We start from the raw sequence: 26,492 nt of genomic DNA, 5'->3' as shown, positions 1-26,492 counted from the left end.
TCCACCGTCAGCATCAGCGACTATCATGCCTCTAGCCGCCACAACAACACCCTTCGCATTGCCCGCTGAATCCTTCATCGCCTGGGCATGGGTTCACATCGCCCAAGTGCAGACTTCTGTTGTTTCCCAGTAGACCCAGTTGAACAGAAGGTCGATGATTTTGTGACCAATCGCTCGCCCTCATGATTATGGATGTTGGATATTTGCGGCCGCCGGACAAACTCTTGAGTCAATCCAGTATTGACCAACAAGAAGGACAAAACATGGGGCTTCCCACCAGAAGATCCTGAAGCGAAGAAGAACATGGAAGTTTGGTTTCAAAGAGGATTCAAATTTCTAAACTGGGTAAAGTAGGAGGGTTAGGATTTACCTTGTTGATGTGAACCAATATGGTTAGCATCACCATGTGCGCCGCCGAGGGCGATGAAAGTAGAGGCGCGAGAAAAGGGGGTCCAGCCAGAGCACAGCTCATAAGATTAGTTGGCGTACGTCGTAGTCCTCGCTCACCATCGTGTGCCTTCCTTTGGGAGGGGCACATGTCGATCTACTCCAATCCACCGTTGACATTGTCCTCTCTCTCTCTCTCTCCGTGTGTGTGTGTGTTTAGAGGCGACGGCAGGTGGCTGTGGACCTAGGCCTGCCCTAGCGACTCTATCGGGATCGGATTTTTCTTTGGATGGATTTCACGCAGTCACTCTTATGCCTCGCGAGCCCAGCAATGGACCTCCTTTTAGGCCAACGGCTGGCGGATGGCCCAATGCATGAGAAGCCTTCGTTCCGGCCTCCAGAGCAGCAACCCACAGGATAGCTGGGTCAAATTTTACATAGTACCGACCAGGTTGCTCTTCACACGAGATCTGACGGACAGAAATGTCCAGAACGCGAAAACGGACGGCCGAAAAGGCAAATCGCTGAGAGACCTTAGTTTAGGTGCAGTTTCACTGTCCTTAATTATCTTGAATATCATCATAATTATTTTCTCTTCTATCAATTGCCCAACAGTAATTTGTCTACCCACCGTTTTCTATTTCTCGAGAGAAGCCACTAGGGAAACCTACGGCCCGCGGGTCTACTTCACATAACCTGTTTGCAATCTCTACTTTGTTATTTGTGTTTCTACTTTATTTGCTCTTTTGTTTTCAGATCTATATTATCAAAAAAAACTTGTTGCATTCTATTTGCTATCACTCTTATTTGCATCTATCAATCTATCCTTAATTTACCCACGAGGGATTGATAACCCCTTCACGTGTTGGGTTGCGAGGATTTGCTATTTGTGTACAGGTGTTGCTTACATAGTCTTGTGGATCTTCCTACTAGATTGATACCTTGGTTTCTTAACTGAGGGAAATACTTGTCGTCGTTGTGCTACATCACCCTTTAAGCTTAGAGGGAAACCAATGCATAAGTGAGACTAAGCAATCCACATGATGTAATTCATTTTGTGTGGTGCTTTTGTTCGGATCCAATGAATTGCGGGTTTATGTTCAGAATATTCCTGAAAAATATATGAGTCTTTTTTGAATACTAATATGATTCTTATGTGCATTATTATGATAGCTTCGCAGTTCTCTCTGATCTATTAAAATAGTTTGGCCAACTAGATAGATATTTCTTCGATGAGAGGGGTGCGTTGTAGTAGGTTCAACCAGGCGAATTTCTATATCCCATTGAAAGAAGGGGACAAGATGCGTCTTTCTGTTGCTGCTACTAAGGATAAAACGACGGGGTTTATTCATATTGCTTGAGTTTACTTTTTCTACATCATGTCATCGTTCTCCATGCATTACTCTGTTTTACTTAATATTCTAGATGTATGTGATACGTCCCAAACGTATCTATAATTTATGCTTGTTCCATGATCTTTTGGGTGACATTGTTATATGTTTTGCTACACTTTTATATCATTTTACACATATTTGGACTAACCTATTAACTCAGTGCACCCAGTGCCAGTTTCTGTGTGTCGATGTCTATTTTGCATGGGCTTTTACCCAATTTTCCGAAGCCCGAAAAATTCCAGGAAAAATATATAAAAAACCAGTGAAACAGAAGCTTCCAGATCACCGAAGATGGGCCACACGAGGGCCAGGGGCCGTCCAGGCAACCTGCTGGCACGGCCAGGCCCTAGGCCCTGCCAGGAGGCCGCCTGGGTGGGCCCCACCTCCTCCGATGCCCTCTTTGGCCTATATTTAGTCCTCCAAGAGGAAACCCTTCCACAACTTCCAGAATCGTGAATTTCTCCATCGTTTCGCCGCCGCAGCGCTTCCGAGATCGGGAGCGTCAGGAGACCTCTTCCCGGCACCCTGTCGGAGGGAGGATTGACCTCCGGGAGCTTCTCCACCGCCATGGATGCTTCCCGGACGTGCCGTGAGTAGTCCTCCTTGGACCATGAGTCCATGACTAGTAGCAATGTGATGTCTTATCTCCAATCTTGTGCTTCCATGGTTAGTTCTTGTGAGCTTCCCTACATGATCAAGGCATCTATGTAATTCTCTTGCTATTGCTATGCTCGGTTTGTTGGGATCCGATGGATTATGAGATTTTGTTCAGATTGTTACGAGTTATATATTTGATTATCCTTTTATATTATGTTCCTTAGTGATTCATGCATGTTCTCCGTTGCTATTTATTGCTTTGGCCGAGTAGTAGATTGTAACTCCAAGAGGGAGCGTTATGCATGATTTTGGGTTCATGCCCCTTGATGTCTAGCTTGAGTGACAGAAACATGAGACTAGGGGATGTGATGTTGCCACCAGGGAGAAAACAACGGTGCTTGTGACCATGGTTGCAAGGATTATTTACCTTACACATAGTTCGTTAATGCAGTTGTCCGTTGCTTTGAGTTTACACTTTGGGTGGGGCTCGCAACTTAATACTGGCGAGATGTTCTGGATAGATATCTCAAGGTGGATGATTAGTAAGTAGATGCTGATGAATAAACGGTCTACTTGTCTTGGCATGCTGCCCATTACTATTGAACCTCTAACTATCAAGTAGCATAATTAGCATTGCGGTGCGTTCATAATTCTGTCAATTGCACAACTGTGATTTGTTTACCCAAGCATAGTTGTTTATCGTCTTTTGGGAGAGAGACATCACTAGTGAATATCATGTGACTCCGGTCCATATCACCATCATTGTTTACACCTCCATCATTTACCGTTTTCATTTACTTTTCTGTCGCAATCACTATTACTTTCCCGCTTGTATTTTGATCATTTGCAAACTACAAGGCCGGAGACATTGTCAACCTTTGTGTACTCGTTGGGAGCAAAGCTATTTGTTGTGTCTGCAAGTCCACGTCTTCTGCTAGCGCTAGGGTGGAAGACACCTACTTGTTGAGCCTAGGAGTCCTCCTGGTTCGATAAACCTTACAGTCTCTATGTGAGGGAAAACTTGCTGCTGAGTACATCTCAACCTTCCACTTGGGGTAACCAACGGGGTGCGAGAAGTTTATACATCATCTCGTGATCAAGAAAAGTTTTCTGGCCGTTGCCGGGGACTCCAGTCTTCAAGATAGGGGAGTTGCACGCTATCCTTTACCTTTGCTTTTTAGTCTTGTTAGTTTGCTTTTTAGTTTTTCCTTTAGAGTCTTATACCAAAAACCCCAAAAAATAGTTGCTTTGCTCTTGCTTGTTGCCGTTGCTATGGGTTCCACTGAAAACACCAAGTTGTGTGACTTCACTAGTCACAACAACAATGACTTTATCTACACTCCTATTGCTTCTCCCGCCACTGGTGCCACGTCCTATGAGATTAAACCTGCTTTACTGAACCTTGTTATGGAAGATCAATTCTCCGGTGTTGGAGATGATGCTGCCTTGCACTTGAACAATTTTGTTGAGCTCTATGATATGCAGAAATATAAAGAAGTAGATGGTGATATTGTTAAACTTAAGCTTTTTTCCTTTCTCTTTGATAGGAGGAACTAAAGTGTGGCTTCAATCTTTGCCTAGGAATAGCATAGATTCTTGGAATAAGTGCAAAGATGCTTTTATTGGGAAGTATTACCCGCCTGCTAAGATTATCCAGTTGAGGAGTAACATTATGAATTTTAGACCATTGGATAATGAACATGTTGCTCAAGCTTGGGAACGTATGAAATCTCTTATTAAGAAACTTTTTATGCAGGATTGAACTTTACCTCGCGGAATCTATTAGACTCGGCCGCGGGAGGAACCTTTATGTCAACTACACCTGGTGCTGCCACAAAGCTATTGGATGAGATGATGACAAATTATTCTCAATGACACACCGAGAGAGCTCCAACAGGTAGGAAGGTAAACTCTATTGAGGAGATCTCCTCCCTTAATAATAAGGTTGACATGATCATGACTCTACTCACTAAGCAAGCTCCTATTGATCTTCATGATGTTCCTTTAAATTCTTTGGTTGCTCAATAAAGAGAGAAAGTTGATGTTAATTTTATCTCTAGGAACAACTTTAATAACAATGCTTATAGGAGTAATTTTGGTAGCAATCCTAGAATGTTCCCATCCAACAACTATGGGAACAACAACAATTATCCTAGCACCAAAAACTCCACTCCTCAATTAGAGAGCATGCTTAATAATTTTATCACTTCTCAAAAAGCCTTTAACAAGAGAGTATAAGAGAAACTAGAAAAAAATAGATAGTCTCTCTTTGAAGGTGGACAACATAGCTCATGATGTAGAGATGCTTAAAATTAGAACTTCCCCCTTGAGGAAAGGAACACCGCACCCATGAATGCTATCCAAGTCCAAATTAATGAGAACATAAGAATGCTATCCAAAATTAAAGAGAGATGGGCTAGATAAAAATAAGAGGAAGAGAGAATTAAGAGCCTTCCCACACACACTACCATTGCTACTATACAAGTTGTTGAGGACCTCAAAACTTTTAGCACCCATCACACTCCTAGCCCCAATGGACCTATTAATGGTGATGCTAATGCCTCAACTATAGGACAAGAAAGTCCTTTGAATTTAGAGACTACCAAAAGAATGAGCTTAGATGACATTACTACCATAGTAACCTTGATTTTGACAATTGTAGTCTCTTCGAAGTTATCACCTTTTTGCAAAGAATGGCTAAAGACCCCCCACACTAGTACACTCAATATTGCCTTCACCGAGCATATTACTAATGCTCTTATCAAAGCTAGGGAGGATAAGCTCAAGCTAGAGACTTCTATTCCTAGAAAACTAGAAGATGGTTGGGATCCTATGGTCAAAATTAAATTGAATAATATATCTTGCTTTGCATTGTGTGATGTTGGAGCTAGTGCCTCCGTTATGCCCAAAAGAATGTATGATATGCTTGATTGGAAACCTTATGATCCATGTTCTTTTGGTGTTTGTCTTGTTGATTCTTCCATAAAGAAACCTTTAGGGAGAATTGATGATGTGCTTATCGTTGTCAATGATAATTACATGTCCATTGATTTTCTTATTATGGACATTGAATGTGATCCTTCATGTCCAATTATTTTGGGATGTCCTTTTCTCCGCTTCGTTGGTGCTATCATTGACATGAAATAGGGAATTATTAAATTCCAATTTCCTCTTAAAAATGGAATGGAACACTTACCTAGAAATAAGATTAAGTTACCTTATGAGTTCATTACTCGGGAAAGTTATTCTTTTGGAGTTGATAACACTTGATCTTCTTGCATTATGCCTAGCTCAAAGGCATAAAAGAAAGCGCTTGTTGGGAGGCAACCCAATTTGTTTTAATTTCTATTTTAGTGGTATTGATGCTGTTACTACTGTAGAAACATCATTGTATCTTTATTTTAAGCTTTGTGCCAAGTTATAGCCTGTGATTGCAAGAAAGTTCAAAAATAGTGACATGTTGTTGAGAAACAGATTATGTCTGCTTGACGGAACAATTCGCCAAAAATCACCAGATCATCTTTTTATCTGCATTTTTTCGACAGCATGCTCTATATAATTGCCTTTCTGGCATCTGTTCTGAGGTTTTTTTATTTGAGTTGCACAAGTGCCCCGAATAAATTATTTACTACCTGATGTTCTGTTTTTCACAGATTCTGCCATGTTTGGCGTTTTCATTGTTTTGCAAATCCTAAGCTTACTTTTTATTTGCAAAAACCTTTTGTAAATCATGAGAAGCAGTAGGTTTTCATGAAAATCTTTATTTCCAGCAGGTAATGAATTATTTTATTAACGGTACTAACCACATTGAACAGCTTATGATGAGTTTCGTATGAAGGGAGTTTTCAAGTATGCGATGGGAGATGATGAGAGAAGATACATGAGTGTCAAGCGCTCAAGCTTGGGGATGCCCCCATGCACACCAAGAAATATTCAAGGAGACTCAAGAGTCTAAGCTTGGGGATGCCCCCGTGCATCCCCTTCTCTATCAACAATCATGAGTTCGTCCATCTCCATGCTATATTTTTATCACTTCATATGTTATGTGCTATGCTTGGAGCGTCCCGCTCTTTACCTTTTAGTTTGTTTTAGTTTTTCTTGCTGTTCATAACAAGTTGGAACCTAGCCTACCTTGTTTGGGAGAGAAACACGCTCCATTTCACTCTAGAACACAACATAGGTTTTCATGCTTATGTTTTTGTGTGTTCTCTATCTTTTCGTAGCTACTGTCATGCTTAGCTCTTAGTTTTCATGCTTATCTTTTTAAGAGCTTTTATTTAGGTTGCTTTGGAACTCTCTTGAGTTATCGTGCTTATCTTGTTTAGAGAGTTGGCTCGTTGCACTAAGTTGTGTGTCTTGCATGAGTAGGTAATTGAGATTGCTATTTAAGTATAGTAGTAACTTGCAATAGTTTTGAGGTATTGGATTGAGTAATGTTTGGACTATTGGTGCCAAGATCTTGAGCCTATTAGTGATAGGTGTCGTATTTTGGGAAATTCGTGTGTTTTTCAAAAACTAAAAATTAGTTGAGAACTCTAGCTACTAAAATTGATCGCTAACCTGTGGAGGGGTCGGAATATATAGAGTACCCTCGCGTTACCATGAGTTGAGGATGCGCAAGGATAACCAAACCCCCAAACACTCCTCCTCGGGGTACTTGTATCTTTGTGAAACTCCTAACTAGATAGATAGATACCGATAATAAGTGTATGAGTTCTTCGGACTAATGTGAGCATTCGGTTGTTGGCACTTCCACCATCCATATTTTGCTAGCCTCTTCGCTACCGTGCATTGCCCTTTCTCACATTGAGAGTTGGTGCAAACTCGGTCGGTGCATCCAAACCTGTGACATGATACACTCTGTCATACATAAGCCTCATTATACCTTTCCTCAAAACAGCCACCATACCTACCTATTATGGCATTTCCATAGCCTTTCCAAGATACATTGTCATGCAACATCCACCATCTCATGACTTGATCTTCATGTCATACATGTTTTTGCTTGATCGTAGAGCCACATGATAGTTGGGCCTTGACCCAATTATTGCTACATGATGCGCTAGTATCATTGCATATCCTGCTACACTGGCAGTGGCATACATTTGCATACATCATGATAGTTTTCACTTGTCTTTATGTTGAGTACTTCTTATAAAGTGTGATGATCTTGTTTTTATTCATGTAAAACATAGAGTGTTGCTCTTAAATGAGGAAAAGATCTCAAAGAGGACAAAAAAAGATCCCAAAGAGGACAAACAAAATATCCCAAAGAGGACAAATGAGAGATAAAAAGAAAGAGCCAAAGAGGCCACAAAAAAATAAAAATAAAAAGAGGAAAAAGAAATAAAAAGAGAGAAGGGGGCAACACTACTATTCCTTTTGAAAGATCCACACTCATACTCCATTGCTATATTTGTACTACATAGAGATTATCATTCATGCATAACTATGTGGGGACCCTTACACTATAGAACTTGGTTTGCATATTCCAATGATGAGCCTCCTCAAATGAGCTCTAGGTCTTCATGAGCAAACAAGTTGGATGCACCCCCCCCCCCACTAGTTCCATTCGAGATCTTACCTTAGCTCATATGTGCATCCGTTACATGGCAATCCGTACTCCTCACGTCATATCTATCATTCGGCTTTCTCTCGCCTATGGTTGTCCTCATTGATGTGAGACTTTCACACCTTTTTGTCTTCCTTCCCCATCATTATTTTATTTGCCATCCTAAGTGCCAACATATCTTGCTTACGCTCATCCATTGCATGAGTGCTCAAAGTCGAAAGGGAGAGGATCATTTTGACTTGTGCGTGACTAGTAGTCTGGGGATGAGTCAAAATAAGATTCCGAAGAACACCAAGTGTGAAGGTTTAGTAGATTGAGTTCTCAATTAAAAATATATTTTATGATATCAACCCATCTCCCACTTCTTGCACGCAAACACCATTTGGACACATTCGAGTCACGGACAGCGAGAGCTCTTGCACCTTTATGTTCTTACTTTGCTAAACTCAATACTAGATATAGACTCCTGCTTGTTATTATCTTGACTTGAATTGCATATCTCACTTGCTTTACTTTGAAGTTCTTATATGAGTGTTAGCATGTCACCACAGAAATTATTGTGTTATCATTTATCTACTCGAGGACGAACAGAAATTAAGCTCGAGGATGTTGATACGTCCCAAACGTATCTATAATTTATGTTTGTTCCATGATCTTTTGGGTGACATTGTTATATGTTTTGCTACACTTTTATATCATTTTACACATATTTGGACAAACCTATTAACTCACTACACTCAGTGCCAGTTTCTGTGTGTTGATGTCTATTTTGCACGGACTTTTACCCAATTTTCTGAAGCCCGAAAAATTCCAGCAAAAATATATAAAAAATCGGCGCAACAGAAGCTTCCAGATCACCGAAGATGGGCCATAGGGGGGCCATGGGCTGTCCAGGCAACCTGCTGGCGCGGCCAGGCCCTAGGCCGCGCCAGGAGGCCACCTGGGTGGGCCCCACCTCCTCTGGTGCCCTCCTTTGCCATATATTTAGTCCTCCGAGAGGAAACCCTTCCACAACTTCCATAATCGTGAATTTCTCCATCGTTCCGCCGCGGCAACGCTTCCGAGATCGTGAGTGTCAGGAGACCTCTTCCCGGCACCCTGTCGGAGGGAGGATTGACCTCCGGGAGCTTCTCCACCGCCATGGATGCTTCCCGAACGTGTCATGAGTAGTCCTCCTTGGACCATGAGTCCATGACCAGAGCTATGTGATGTCGTCTCTCCAATCTTGTGCTTCAATGGTTAGTCCTTGTGAACTGCCCTACATGATCAAGGCATCTACATAATTCTCTTGTTATTGCTATGCTCGGTTTGTTGGGATCCGATGGATTATGAGATTATGTTCAGATTGTTATAAATTATATATTTGATTACCCTTTTATATTATGTTCCTTAGAGATTCATGCATGTTCTCCATTGCTATTTATTGCTTTGGCCGAGTAGTAGATTGTAACTCCAAGAGGGAGCGTTATGCATGATTGTGGGTTCAAGCCCCTCGATGTCTAGCTTGAGTGACATAAACATGAGATTAGGGGATGTGTTGTTGCCACCAGGGAGAAAACAACGGTGCTTGTGACCACGTTTGCAAGGATTGTTTACCTTACGCATAGTTCGTTAATGCAGTTGTCCGTTGCTTTGAGTTTACACTTTGGGTGGGGCTCGCAACTTAATACTCGCGAGATGTTCCGGATAGATATCTCAAGGTGGATGATTAGTAAGTAGATGCTGATAAATAAACGGTCTACTTGTCTTGGCGTACTGCCATTACTATTGAACCTCTAACTATCAAGTAGCATAATTAGCATTGCGGTGCGTTCATAATTCTGTCAATTGCCCAACTGTGATTTGTTTACCCAAGCATAGTTGTTTATCGTCTTTTGGGAGAGAGACACACTAGTGAACATCATGTGACTCCGGTCCATATCACCATCATTGTTTACACCTCCATCATTTACCGTCTTCATTTACTTTTCCGTTGCAATCACTATTACTTTCCCGCTTGTGTTTTGATCCTTTGCAAACTACAAGGCCGGAGAGATTGACAACCTCTCTGTACTCGTTGGGAGCAAAGTTATTTGTTGTGTGTGCATGTCCATGTCTTCTGCTAGTGCCAGGGTGGAAGACACCTACTTGTTCAGCCTAGGAGTCCTCCTGGTTCAATAAACCTTACAGTCTCTGTGTGAGGGAATACTTGCTGCCGACTACATCTCAACCTTCCACTTGGGGTAACCAACGGGGTGCAAGAAGTATATACATCATCTCGTCATCAGCATGCTGGATAGCGGTCGATGAGTGGAGTAATAGTAATAGGTGCAGGCAGGAGTCGACCTATTTGTTTATGGATGTGATGCATATATACACATGATCATTGCCATGGATATCACATAACTATCTGCTTTTCTATCAGTTGCCCAACAATTATTTGTTTACTCATCGTATGTTGTTTTTCATGAGAGATGACATTAGGGAAAACTATGGGGCCCGGGTCTATTCACCATATATTTACAAAACCTTCAATACCTTGCTGCCATTTACTTGTTTTTATTTTATTTCGCAATTTAAAATTATCTATAATTATCTACACACCTCACTTGCTTGCAAATAACAAGATCCAGGGGATTAACAACCCTCTTACCCGCATTGCGACCACAAAGCATGAAGGGGTTAACGACAACCTTTCATACGAGCAGTCGTATGTCACCCTCGCGACCACAAAGAAGGAAGGAGTTAAATTACCCCATCTCTTTCTTTTCTTCTTATTCTTCTTCCTCCAAACCTCTCCAAACCCTAGCGAAACTTTGCCCGATCTCCCTACACGTTCATTTTTAGTTGAAATCCTTCCATCTGATCGATCTACGGTCTGTTTATCCTCCGATGCCCAGTTATTTTTCGTGAATCCATGTGATACATGCCTAGCATTGCCATGCTTAGGAATTGCAAATTTGTATCCAAATTTGAGTTTGGCTTGGATTCGTTGATGTTTTTAGAGGAGTATGATGTTGTAACTACCATAGGATCAATATTGTTTAATCATATTGGACCAAAAAATGTTTTGTACATGTTTATGATGAGGTCCACTCGCACACGCAATTCTTGGAGTTCGTAAACCACGCAAACGCAACAAGTTTTCACTCAGGGGGCGTATTTATCGGTCGTGAGGCCAAGAAGAAGTTTCAAAAACTTAGTAGAAAGAAGATCAAGGCAACCAAGCGGGCTTTTGAGTCAAGACTCACTAAGATAGTGAAAGGACGTGGATGTCGCTGATGTATGCTAGAACTACGTCGGTATTTCCCCAAAGAGGAAGGGATGATGCAGTATAGCGATGTTAGGTATTTTCCTCAGTGATGAGACCAAGGTTATCGAACCAGTAGGAGAACCTCGTCACACCACGTAAACAGCACCTGCACACAAATAACAAATACTCGCAACCCGACATGTTAAAGGGGTTGTCAATCCCTCCCCGACAACGATGCCAGAAATTGGCACGTTGGCGGGAGACTATCTTGACTTGATCTTCCCCGGCAATGGCGTCGGAAATTCCTTTCGGGTACGGCGCCTCAAGATAGGCAAATAACATGAGGTAAAAGTGGTAGATATGATAAATAGATCACGGAACAAATAAATTGCAGCAATGTATTTTTGTATTTTTGGTTTAATAGATCTGAAAATAAAAGCAAAGGAAAATAGATCGCAAAGGCAAATATGATGAAAAGAGACCCGGGGGCCGTAGGTTTCACTAGTGGCTTCTCTCAAGAAAAATAGCAAACGGTGGGAAAACAATTACTGTTGGGCAATTGATAGAACTTAAAATAATCATGACAATATCCAGGCAATGATCATTGTATAGGCATCACGTCCAAGATTAGTAGACCGACTCCTGCCTGCATCTACTATTATTACTCCACACATCGACCGCTATCCAGCATGCATCTAGTGTATTAAGTTCATGGAAAAATGGAGTAATGCAATAAGAACGATGACATGATGTAGACAAGATCTATTTATGTACAAATAGACCCCATCTTGTTATCCTTAATAGCAACGATACATACGTGTCGTTTCCCTTTCTGTCACTCGGATCAAGCACTGTAAGATCGAACACATCACAAAGCACATCTTCGCATTGCAAGATAAATAGATCAAGTTGGCCAAACAAAACCCAAATATCGGAGAAAAAATACGAGGCTATAATCAATCACACATATAAGAGATCAAATAAGACTCAAATAACTTTCATGGATAAAAACATAGATTTGATCATAAACTCAAAGTTCATCGGATCCCAACAAACACAAGGCAAAAAGACTTACATCATATGGATCTCCAAGAGACCATTGTATTGATAATCAAGAGAGAGAGAGGAAGCCATCTAGCTACTAACTACGGACCCGTACGTCTACAAAGAACTACTCACGCATCAACGGATAGGCACAAATGGACATGATGAACCCCTCCGTGATGGTGTCTAGATTGGATCCGGTGTTTCTAGACTCTGCGGCGGATGGAATTGATTTTCGTCCCCCTCCTTAGGGTTTCTGGAATATTGGGGTATTTATAGAGCAAAGAGGGGGTGCGGGAGGCCAACGAGGAGGGAACAACCCACCGTGGCGCGCATGGGCCCCCAGGCACGCCCTGGTGGGTTGTGCTCCCATCGGAGCTCCCCTCAGGTGCGTTCCTGGCCCACTGGATGTCTTTTGGCCCAAAAAAATCGCTGCGTTTGGACTCCATTTGGTATTGATTTCCTGTGATGTAAAAAACATGCAGAAAACAGCAAGTGGCACTGGGCACTATGTTAATAGGTTAGTAGCAAAAAATGATATAAAAATGACTATAAAATGATTGTAAAACATCTAAGAATGATAATATAACAGCATGGAACAATCAAAATTTATAGATACATTGGAGACGTATCAGCATCCCCGAGCTTAATTCCTTCACGTCCTTGAGTAGGTACTAGTAAAAATGTCTGTGCGTTGCAACGGGAAAAACAAACTCTCGCACATCTCCAATGATCCATCCGTGTTGCCACTATTTCTCTGTGTATCATCATAGATGGTGGTGACATGTCCATCTATGTGTTGCCACTTTTTCTCTTTGTATCATTGTAGATGATGGTGACATGTCCATCTATTTTACGATAAACATGACCGGTCTCAAGGCGGTGAGATTGGCCATCACAGTATAACATGCCATGTTCTAGCTACCACGGGCAAATTTAAGAAGGTGGAAAATCTTTGAGGCCCACGCTGCACAAACTTTTAATTCATTGTACTTTTTTACTTTGTTAAGAAATGAAATATGTAGGCAGTTGGCAAGCTCCTCTACCAACTTGTATTAATACGTTTTCAAAAAAAACTTGTATTAATACAGATAGGCGGGCCAAAAATCAAACTTTTATGCATGAGGTTCACCGTTCATAACAGCGAATAATTTATTTCCTTCTAATTTATTTGTTCTTTTGATTTCAAATCCTTTCCTTCCTGGGTTAGGACAGCGCAACTTTTTATTTCCTTCATGGATGAAATTTATTCCTTCTCTTGTTTCCTTCTTGGTCTCAAGAATTATCTCTTGTCTCCGAATTATTTCTTTTTAATTTCAATTGCTTTCCTTCATGGGTGGAATTTTTTTCTTTTCCTTTTCTCCAAAGCTATCCATATTTTAATTCCTTTCCTTCTTGGGCAGAATTTTCCCCTTTCTTATGCTCAAATAAGAGCAAAATTTACTCCTTTCCTTCTTAACTCGTTTTCGTTTTGGGCCCAAGAATTTATTCCTTTCCTTATTTTCGTTTTGTAGAAGGAAAGGGGATCCACACCTCGCTCTTAAGGTGGCTTATTGACTTAAAATCATAGTCGTCTATAAATTGATGGGCTGGAGTATAAATAAGCGACATGGGACTACTGAAAACCCAAACGAATAATTTTTTAATCAAAACTACGAGGTAGCTCGATTGAATTTGGCCTTTATAACTACACCAAAGGTCGTACATTTGATCCTCGTATCATGGCCTATCTTTACAGTTGTTTTGTTAATTTATTACTAATGACAGTGAACGGACAAAAGTAATTCATAATTTATTGTTATAATTAAACATGTATATGTGTTGCAACGTAAGAACAAAAGTTGACGTGCTTCGCTGCAAAACAAACGTTAATTATCACTACTTAGGTCCTGTTTGAAACCACAATAGATTATAATAATCTGGATTATGAAGATAGATTATATAATCTGGTTTATAAAAACAATCTAGGTGGGCATGTTTGGAGACCAGATTATATAAACTGTAATCCAGGTTTTATATCGTACAATGACATGTTTGTCTTTAGTTTTTTAGCTGCAAAGGTAATAATCTAAGTGGACATGTTTGGAGGATGGTGGCGGTGGCAGTAGGTAATTATCTCCAAGTTTCAAAGGGTAATGGGTCATTACTAATCCATAATCTGATTTTAGCTGGGGTAGAGTAGATTATGAGTTTTTAATAATCTGGTCATCTAGTTTTTATAAAATGCAATATAATCTGTCATGTTTGGAGACATAATAGATTATAAAAACTGGATTATATAATTTGGGTGGTTCCAAACAGGGCCTTAAGCTCGACAGATAGGGGATAAGTTTGACGATAATAAAGAATCAATTAACAATAAGATTTCTTGGACCGCTAGTTGGAAGCTTGGGACATGAATCCTAGTCAACTAATTGAATGAACAACCTTCTCTTTAGATTACCATAGTGATAAGAAAAATATCATACATGTAATGCTTCTTTTGAGTTACTCACATTAGACAATAAAAATGTGGTATACTTCATGTGACGTCCAGGCATGCATAATTTTGTCATGTGTGCTAACCGTGATGTCATTGTCGTATAGATGTTCCGACTTCATGTTTTGTTTAATCTCTTGCGCCTCAATTCATAGCTAGATGTAGTTTTCTAAGTATATATGTTTTTGTCGTGTGTCCCCTAACAAGTTTAGATATGTTAGCCCAACAGTGATATTCTTAGCCCATCAGGGTTCAAGTCTTGGGGCTCGTATTATTACTGAATTTATTTCAGAATTTCATATGATGCATATTCAGTGGGAGGAGACGATGAAGTGTTTATGATGACTTTGTAAATCTCAAGATGATATGTCGATTCAGACTCTCAGAGGTGCTTATAGGGATGCACATTCAGTGAGGAGAGATGTTTCACTCGACTACGAGGTGTTTATGATGACTTCGTAAATCTCAAGATAATATATCGGCTTATTCCTTCGAAGATGCTCATAGAAATAGGATATATGTATGTGCGTTCATAAGGTGAGTGTATACGTGTTTATATAAGTGTTTACATCTATACCGTGTTAAAAAAATTGGGTAAGGGAATAAGCACGCTAACACGTCTCGGAGATATTCGCCAAACTTGCACCTTTATTAAAAGAAGGAAAACTGAAGACGTGCATGCCAACAAAGGTGGGAGAAACAAGTTGGCTATCTGGTAATCGCCATCGATAGATCCTCGCGCACCTGTGCACCGCTGAATCCCCTGATCCCAAGCGTCATCACCATGGGACCCCCCTTGCTCCCCCGCACGTCGTGGGGATCTGGGAGTCTGACAGCGGCCATGGCTCCTCCGTCAGGATCCCCCAAGCTACACATATGTGCGTTTCTGGGAGTCCGACGGCTGTGCCATGGCTCCCCGGCCCCAGCTCCATCCGCGCGCTGCCAAGAATCAGTCGCTCCAGCACCGACGGCTCTCCTCCCGTGTTCTCGCTCGTTGCTCAAATCTTAGCATGTAAGGTTGGGCATACCTTTTATCATCGAGGGGCTACTGAATGTGATGGATGGCATCTTTCTTCACATCTCTAGGATAAACATGGCCTCATATCTCACCCCTTTATTTGTTGGCTTGTTGATTCTGGCAATTCCAAACATATATAAGTTGTTATAATTTGATGTAAACGAACAGTGTGGGACTATTTTTAATTAGAGGAAGGCAGCTCGTGCGGTTGAAGTTTGTTTCCGGACCATAACAAAATTATGGCCCATTGACACGTGAAATCATAGAGACATACGAACTGGAACGTTTTAGGCTTTTAGGATGGATGAAATTTTAGTACCACCTCAGTTAAAAAAAATCTACGCGGGACGAAACCAAGAATATCACCTTGCTTTATTAGTAGGTATAGAAATGATAAAAACAGAATTTTTGATGTGGAATATTGCCTAACATGTTCATCACATTTATTTTCTTTATAGCATGGACATTTGGACTTTTATATGGTTCAAAGCAATAGTCTAGTTTTGACATGAAGACTTTAATACTCAAGCATACCAACAAGCAACCATGTCTTTCAAAATATCAACACTAAAGCAAGTTATCCCTAGCCCATTATGCTCAATCATTGATCCATTCATGAAACACACTCGAATATTAGCTACACCCAATGCTCAAATATGATCATAGTGCCCCTTAGTTGGTGCTTTATGAGAGCATATGGAGTCTCAAATTCAAAATAAAAATTGCATAAGTAAAAGAATGGCCCTTCGCAGAGGGAAGTATGGATTTGTAGAGGTGCTAGAGGTCAAAGCAAAAATTGAGAGATAAATTTTTTTTGGGAGGCATACTTTTCCCACCAACGAAAACGACTTAGAGCTCCCAAGACTTTCCATGCTAGATACATCATAGGCGGTTCCCAAACAGAAAATAAAGTTTATTCCTTTTTCCACCATTACTTTCACTTTCCATCGCTTGTTCGTATCCACGGGTGCCCTGCATACCAACACTTTCCAAGGAATTTATTATTTGACAACAAAAAGTAAATTCATTTTTTCATTTTGGGACTGGGCATCCCTAATACCTTTGTCGTACTCTCGTGCAATGACAAGTGAATAAACACTCATCGTGAGAATAACACATCTAGCATGGAAAGTATTGTCCACCCTTCACTGCCTCGCGAGTGGTAGAGCACACAAAAGAGAAATTTATTTTGAAAATTAGAGATGGCACATGCAAATTTGCTTAGAACGGCACGAAAATACCGCATATAGGTAGGTATAGTGTACTCATATGGCAAAACTGGTTTGAATGGTTTTGGACGCACAAGTAGTGATCATACTTAGTGCAAAATGAAGGCTAGCAAAAAGATTGAGAAGCGACCAACCAAGAAACAAAAAATATCGTACCCAAGCATTAAGCATAAGTAACACCGAATAATGCACCACAAGTAGGATATAAATTTCATTGCATAATTATTGACTTTCGTGCTTGCATAAGGAATCACAAACCTTGACATCAATATTCTCCCTAAAGCACAATTACTCATCAACATGACTCACATATCATATCATCATATCTCAAAACCATTACTAAGAATCAAGTTTATTTTGTACAATGATCTTCATGAAAGTTTTTATTATACACTCCTTGGATATCTATCACTTTGGGACTATTTTCACATGTTGCTTTTGATAAGCTCAAACAAATTTAAGTGAAGAACATGAGCATATTTTTTCTTTCTCTCAAAATAATCTAAATGAAGCAAGAGAGAATTTCTTTAAAAAATACTAACTCCCAAATAAATCTAAGTGAAGCATGAGAGCATTTCTTCAAAAATAACAAAGCACACCGTGCTCAAAAAGATATAAGTGAAGTACTAGAGCAAATCCATGGTTCTAAAAATTTAAGTGAAGCATAGGAGCAAGCATAGCATAATACCTGACTCTCTCAAAAAGATGTGTCCAGCAAGGATTCAAGAATTATAACACAAAGAAAAACAAGTAAAGACTCATATCATACAATACGCTCCAAGCAAAACTCATAATATGTGACGAATAAAAATATAGTTTCAAGTAAAATACCAATGGTTGTTAGAAGAAAGAGGGGATGCCACTCGGGGGCATTCCCAAGCTTAGTTGCTTGCTACTTCTTGAATATTATCTTGGGGTGTCTCTAGCATACCCAAGCTTAGCTTTTTTATAGTCCTTATTCCTTCATCCATCATAAGATCACCCAAAACTTGAAAACTTCAATCACACAAAACTCAACAAAACCTTCGTGAGATCCGTTAGTATAAGAAAGCAAACCACTACTATAAGTATTGTTGCAAACCTATTAATATTTTATTTTTGAATTATATCTTATTTATTCAAACTTTTCTATGGCAAAAACTCATCAAAGAAAACCATAGAATCATCAAAACAAGCACACAATGTAAAGAAAACAGAATCTGTCAAAAACAGAATAGTCTGTAGCAATCTGACTACTTCAAATACTTCTGTAATTCCAAAACTTCTGAAATATTAGGACGACGTGAATAATTTGTTTATTAATCTTCTTCAAAAAGAATCAACTCAAAATCCCTCTTCTGTTAGAAACTAAAAATAATTTCGTGAGCGCAAAAGTTTCTGTTTTTCAGCAAGATCAAATCAACTTTCACCCAAATCATCCCAAAGGCCTTGCTTGGCAAAAACACTAATTTAAACCACAAAAACACATATAAACAGAGGTATAGTTGTGTATTTCATTGAAAACATCAAGAAAACAAAAAAGCAAAAAAGATACAGGTTGGGTTCCCTCCCAACAAGCGCTATTGTTTTACGCCCCTAGCTAGGCATAACGCGTAGGATCTAAGTGTTGTCATCTTTGTTCCTAGATACATATGATGCCCTCATGATTGATTCATATGGTGACCTAATTATTGTTCTAGGGAAGTGTTCCATTCCCTTCCTTAGTGGAAATTGAAATTTAATATTGCCTTCTTTCATATCAATCACGACACCAATAGTACGTAAAAACGGTCTACCAAGTATAATTGGACAAGACGGGTTGCAATCAATATCAAGAACAATAAAATCTATGGGCACATAATTACTATTTGCAAGAATAAGAACATCATTAATTCTTCCCATAGGCTTTTTAATATTAGAATCCGCCAAGTGCAAATTTAAAGAGCATTCTTTAATATTGGTAAGACCAAGCACATCACATAAAGATTTCGGAATTGTAGAAACACTAGCACCCAAGTCACATAAATAAAAACACTCATAATTTTTAATCTTGACTTTGATAGTAGGTTCCCACTCATCATGCAATTTTCTAGGAATTGAAACTTCTAATTCCATTTTTCTTCAAAAGCTTTCATCATAGCATCAAAAATATGTTTAGTAAAAGCTTTATTTTGTTCATAAGCATGGGGTGAATTTATCATGGATTGCAACAAATAAATACAATCAACCAAAGAGAAACTATCATAATTAAAGTCTTTGTAATCCAAAATAGTGGGCACATCACTAGTTAAAGTCTTGACCTCTTAAAACCCACTTTTATAAATTTTCTCAACAAGATTTTCACCCTCCGAATCATAGGGACGCCTTCCAACTAAAGTTGACTCTTCTTGAGTCCTTTTTCATCAATCTTAATTTTACTAAACAAAGAACCAATAGAAGAAACACCAATCATTTTAAGAGCTTCATCACTTTTATGAAAGTAATCACTAGAAAACGCTCTTTCTAAAAATTCTCTTTTAACTATAAGCATAGCGGTTCTTTTCTTACTTTCATCCATAGAAACATAAAGAGCTTTAATTGATTCTTAAACTTCAGGCACAAATTTTTTCATCTTGAGGGTTTTTACATCATGAGAAATTCTATCAATACTTCTAGACAAATCATCAACTTTATTCAACTTTTCTTCTATCGAAGTATTGAAAGCTTTTTGAGTATTGATAAATTCTTTAATATTGTTCTCAAGATCATAGGTGTTTCTATTATTATTATAAGTAGGATTAACATAGGAATGACCATAATTATTAGAGTTATTACTAGGAAAAGGCCTAGGAGTAAAATTACCTCTATAAGCAATGTTATTGAAATTGTTTCACGAAATAAAATTCACATCTATGGCATCACTATTTTGCTCAATCAAAGTAGACAAAGTCATATCATTAAAATCAATAGGAGAACTTTTATTAGCAACCAACATCATAAGAGCATCAACTTTTTCACTCAAAGAATTTATTTCTTCTACAGAATTGACCTTTTTACTAGTAGGAGCTCTTTCGGTATGCCATTGTGAGTAATTGGCCATAATATTGTCTAGCAACTTAGTAGCTTCACCCAAAGTAATTTCCATAAAAGTACCCCCTGTGGCGGAATCCAAAAGATTACGAGAAACAAAATTCAACTCCGCATAAAAAATTTGTATGATCATCCAAAGATTTAACCCATGAGTTGGGCAATTCCTTAGCATCAATTTCATCCTTTCCCAAGATTGTGCAACATGCTCATGTTCAAGTTGCTTGAAATTCATGATCTGGGTTCTAAGGGAAATATTTTTTGCGGGCGGAAAATAATTAGTAATAAAAACACCCTTCACTTGTTCCAAGAATCAACACTACTGCGAGACAAAGAAGAAAACCAAATTTTTGCACGATATCGCAAAGAAAACGAAAATAATTTCAACTTCACAACATCATTGTCCACATCTTTTTTCTTTTGCATATCGCATAAATCCACGAATGTGTTAAGATGGGACACGAGATCCTCATTAGGAGTACCGGCAAATTGATCTTTCATAACAAGATTCAACAAGGCAACATTAATATCACAAGACTCCACACTAGTGGCGGGAGGAGCAATCACAGTGCTGATAAAATCATTGTTGTTGGTATTTGAGAAATCACACAACTTGGTGTTCTCTTGAGTCATGATGACTTCACAACAAGATTGCACTCAAAACTGATCTGACGAGAAAATGGTGAACGAAAACGAGAGCGAATAAAACGGCAAATTTTTGTGAAGTCGGAGAGAGGGAAACGAGAGGCAAATGGCAAATAATGTAAATTGCGAGGAGATGAGATTTGTGATTAGGAACCTGGTTGATGTTGAAGATCCCCCCCGGCAACAGCGCCTTTTGATGTCTGCTAGAACTACGTCGGTATTTCCCCAAAGAGGAAGGGATGATGCAGTATAGCTACGATAGGTATTTCCCTCAATGATGAGACCAAGGTTATCAAACCAGAAGGAGAACCTCCAAACACCACGTAAAAAATACCTGCACACAAATAACAAATACTCGCAACCTGGCGTGTTAAAGGGATGGTCAATCCCTCCCCGGCAATGGTGCCAGAAATTGGCACGTTGGCGGGAGACTATCTTGACTTGATCTTCCCCGACAATGGCGTCAGAATTTCCTTTCGGGGACGACGCCTCAAGATAGGCAAATAACGTGAGGTAAAAAGTGGAAGATAGGATAAATAGATCGTGAAACAAATAAATTGCAACAAGGTATTTTTGTTTTTTGATTTAATAGATCTGAAAATAAAAGCAAAGGAAAATAGATCGCAAAGGCAAATATGATGAAAAGAGACCCGGGGGCTGTAAGTTTCACTAGTGGCTTCTCTCGAGAAAAATAACAAACGGTGGGAAAACAATTACTGTTGGGCAATGGATAGAACTTCAAATAATCATGACAATATCCAGGCAATGATCATTGTATAGGCATCACGTCCAAGATTAGTAGACCGACTCCTACCTGCATCTACTACTATTACTCCACACATCGACCGCTATCCAGCATGCATCTAGTGTATTAAGTTCATGGAAAAATGGAATAATGCAATAAGAACGATGACATGATGTAGACAAGATCTATTTATGTACAAATAGACCCCATCTTATTATCCTTAATAGCAACGATACATACGTGTCGTTTCCCTTTCTGTCACTCGGATCAAGCACTGTAAGATCGAACACATCACAAAGCACCTCTTCGCATTGCAAGATAAATAGATCAAGTTGGCCAAACAAAACCCAAATATCGGAGAAAAAATACGAGGCTATAATCAATCACGCATATAAGAGATCAAATAAGACTCAAATAACTTTCATGGATAAAAACATAGATTTGATCATAAACTCAAAGTTCATCGGATCCCAACAAACACACGGCAAAAAGACTTACATCATATGGATCTCCAAGAGACCATTGTATTGATAATCAAGAGAGAGAGAGAGAGGAAGCCATCTAGCTACTAACTACGGACCCGTACGTCTACAAAGAACTACTCACGCATCAACGGATAGGCACAAATGGACATGATGAACCCCTCCGTGATGGTGTCTAGATTGGATCCGGTGTTTCTAGACTCTGCGGCGGATGGAATTGATTTTCGTCCCCCTCCGTGATGGTGTCTAGATTGGATCCGGTGTTTCTAGACTCTGCGGCGGATGGAATTGATTTTCGTCCCCCTCCTTAGGGTTTCTGGAATATTGGGGTATTTATAGAGCAAAGAGGGGGTGCGGGAGGCCAACGAGGAGGGCACAACCCACCGGGGCGCGCCTGGGGACCTCGTGGGTTGTGCTCCCATCGGAGCTCCCCTCGGGTGCGTTCCTGGCCCACTGGATGTCTTCTAACCCAAAAAAATCCACAAAAAGTTTCGCTGTGTTTGGACTCCGTTTGGTATTGATTTTCTGCGATGTAAAAAACATGCAGAAAACACCAACTAGCACTGGGCACTTTGTTAATAGGGGTTAGTACCAAAAAATGATATAAAATGATTGTAAAACATCCAAGAATGATAATATAGCACCTTGGAACAATAAAAATTTATAGATACGATGGAGACGTATGAGTCGCCTAGAGGGGGGTGAATAGGCGCTTTAAAATAATTATGGTTTAGGCTTAAGCAAATGCAGAGTAAAACTAACGTTTAATTTTCCAAGCACCAAACCTAAAACAACTAGGCTCACCTATGTGCACCAACAACTTATGCTAAGCAAGATAAACAACTAAGTGATAGGAAGATATATGACAGGAAACAATATGGCTATCACAAAGTAAAGTGCATAAGTAAAGGGTTCGGGTAAGAGATAACTGAGGCACACGGAGACGATGATGTATCCCGAAGTTCACACCCTTGCGGATGCTAATCTCCGTTTGGAATGGTGTGGAGGCACAATGCTCCCCAAGATGCCACTAAGGCCACGGTAATCTCCTCATGCCCTCGCACAATGCAACATGTCGTGATTCCACTAAGTGACCCTTGAGGGCGGTCACCGAACCCGTACAAACAAGGTTGGCGCAATCTCCACAACTTAATTGGAGGCTCCCAACAACACCACGAAGCTTCACCACAATGGCATATGGCTTCAAGGTGACCACAAATGCTCGGGGCAATCTTCACAACTTAATTGGGGACCCCGACACTTGTCCGGAGCTTTACACCATAATGATTGACCTCTGAGGCACCACCAAGCTTCTACGATGCCAAAGCATCCACAAAGAACAATCTCTAGAGGTACCAAGTACCCAAGGGTAATAAGCTTCTCAACTTCTCACTTCCACGTATCACCGTGGAGAACTCAAACCGATGCAACTAATGCAATGGAAAGATCACACGAAGTAGTCAAGTCCGTCACATTCAAATCCCTCCACAACAACAAAAGCTATGGAGAAATATGAGAGGAAGAACAAGGAGCTCACAAATAACTCCAAAATCAAGATCCAAGGGGTTCCCCTAACATAGAGGATAAAGTGATTGGTGGAGATGTGGATCTAGATCTCCTCACTCTTTTCCCTCAAGAACTAGCAAGAAACATTGGAGCGATTGAGAGTTAGCACGCTCTAAGAAGGTCAACAATGGGGGAAGAACACGAGCTCAACAGATGGATCGGGTACAATGGGGAAGAAGACCCCCTTTATATAGTGGGGGACAGAATCCAACCGTTACCCCCACTCACAGCCTGAGGAGAGCGGTACTACCGCTGGTAGGAGCGGTACTACCGCACGGTAGGTTCACCCACCACGGTAGTAAAAGTTACTTTCGTGCCTACCACCGCTGAGGCTACGGTTGAGTAAAAGTCCAACAGCACGGTAGTACCGGACGATACTACCGCCAGAGAGCCGTAGTAAAAAATTACTACCGATCCTAGAGCAGTACTACCGCTAGCACCTGCGGTGCTACCGCTGGCCACTGAAACTGCCATAACTTTCGCATACGAGCTCCGAATGAGAAAACTCAAACTTGTTGGATTGAGGACGGCAAGAGCTATCCAAACATCAAAAATGCCAATGATACAGAGATGTGAGACCTCTATGAATGAAGAACCGGCAAAAACTTCCAACATTGAAAACATCATACAAGATGCATATGGACTTCGTTTTCAATGAACTCGAGCTGGTCATGAAGATGACCATAAGCTCTAAAACTCACAAAGAGAAACACCAAAATAAGAACCAAGAAATATGATGCAAGGATGCAAATGGTTTGAGCTCTCAACGAACGATACGATCAAGCTACTCACTTGAGAGCCCCCCTTGATAGTATGACAATCTATCCTAAAATAGAAAAACCCTATCAAGGGCAAACCTATACCTTGCACCTAGTCCTCTTGAGCTATATGACGGTGATCTTGGCTTCCTCAAGACGGACCACCTTTCTTGACTGTGTTGGTTTGGTGAAGACCAGTTGATTTCTCCCCCATACTCACTATTGGTGAGCACTCTTCAGCATGTCGTCACAAGTCCATTGCCACCACAAAGGACGGCAAGCTTCAAGCATGATATCTTCGTGATGCTCCACTTGAACTTGCACACCGCAATCTTGATGACGATCAACACTTGATGTCATCCTTCATAGGTTGAATGAGATCTTCCTCTTGACGCAAACCCATGGAAACACACCTAACCCCACATACAACTCCCACGAAGACCATGGGTTAGTACACAAAAGTGTTATGGACAATGCTTACCATACCATGGGATCACTTGATCCCTCTCAGTACATCTTGTACACTTTGTGTGTTGATCATCTTGATTTACTCTTTGCTTAGTCTTGATCAACCTCGTGTCTTTATGAACAATCTTTGGATATTACTTTGAATACCACCTTGCTCATCATATAAACTCCTTGAAACCAACAGATGGACTTCAAGAAGTGCCTATGGACAAATCCTTTGAATATAACTTAAGGCAACCATTAGTCCATAGGGTTTGTCATCAATTACCAAAACCACATACGAAGAAATATGCTCTAACTACAAATGATTTCAATTTGCTTTGTGATAATGTCGGGTTGCATCATTTTGTCTAGCAAGGATGTGAGACCTATGAAAGCATGACACTTGAGTTTCTTAACATTCTCTTGCATAATGTTGATGTCATGCTAAATGCTTATGAGGAGGAGCGGATTACTTTCCATCTCTTGGAACAAGACTTCAACATCACTCTGGATTAGTGGTGTAACCACTTTGGCTTCCCCAACAACGATAATGATCTTTGGTATGTTTATGATTTCACTAATCCACACCCGAGGCAATCCTTCTACCATATGAGTATCCATGGCTCTAGGAAAAGAGCTAGTTGCATTGAAAGTCCTGCTATACGTTATTCCTATTATATTATCACTAACTCATTGCACGCACGAGGAGAAGTTTCTAAGGTGAATGATGAGAACATGCCAGTTCTGAGGAAATCAACAAACCTTGACGTTAGTTATTTGCCAAACTCAGAGGCAATACTTTTGCTACACATCGAGCATCAATCAAATCATGCACAAGGAGATATGGTATGTGCAGGAATGATCACCATGTTGGCCAACTCCCTTGGTCTCAACTACAACCACCTTCGCCCCATTGGCGGTAACACCCTTGTTAATATTCGTGTTCTTACTAGCGTTGGAATGGTAGTAGTTAGCCATGGTCGTTGTTGCATCAAAATTCATGGAGTGGCACACTTGTTGCCTACTCCCATGCCTAACTGTTTCCTCCATACAACACATGCAATTTCATTATATGCCACCGGATGGAGATGCAACTTTTGACCAGCAAGGCCCATGACGTGAACATGTAGATGAAGAAGAACTCATTGTTGAGAAAGAAGAGAAGTAGCCCCAAGGGCAGCCAAAACATGAAGACTACACCACCTACGCAGACATCCACAATCTCCAAGGCTCCATCAATGATATGAGCAACTCTCCGAGTCCCTTCAAAACATGTCCGCTTACATGAGTTCGAGCTTCTCCAACTAGAGCCAAGGATGGGCTCTGATAACCCACAAGTATAGGGGATCGCAACAGTTTTCGAGGGTAGAGTATTCAACCCAAATTTATTGTTTCAACTCAAGGGGAAGCCAAAGAATATTCTCAAGTATTAGCAGTTCAGTTTTCAATTCAACCACACCTGAAAGATTTAGTATCTGCAGCAAAGTATCAGTAGCAAAGTAGTATGATAGCAATAGTAGCAACAGTAACCAGTAGCAGCAGAGTAACAGCAGTAGCAGCAAAGTAACAGAAGTAGCAGTGACAACAGTAGCAACAGAGTAACAGTAGCAGCAGCAAAGTAACATAGCAAGGAGCAGTAGTAAAAGACTCGTAGGCATTGGATCGGTGATGGATGATTATGCCGGATGCTATTTATCATGCAACAGTTATAACATGGAGAGATATGTAACTAGCTCCAGTTCGTCAATGTAATGTAGGCATGTATTTCCTATGTAGTCATACGTGCTTAGGGAAAAGAACTTGCATGACATCTATTGTCCATCCCTCCCATGGCAGCGGGGTCCTAATA

The sequence above is a fragment of the Hordeum vulgare genome, chromosome 5H (genome assembly GCF_904849725.1).
Source record: "Hordeum vulgare subsp. vulgare chromosome 5H, MorexV3_pseudomolecules_assembly, whole genome shotgun sequence".
Lineage (NCBI taxonomy): Eukaryota > Viridiplantae > Streptophyta > Magnoliopsida > Poales > Poaceae > Hordeum > Hordeum vulgare.
Note: the sequence above shows the minus strand (reverse complement) of the source record.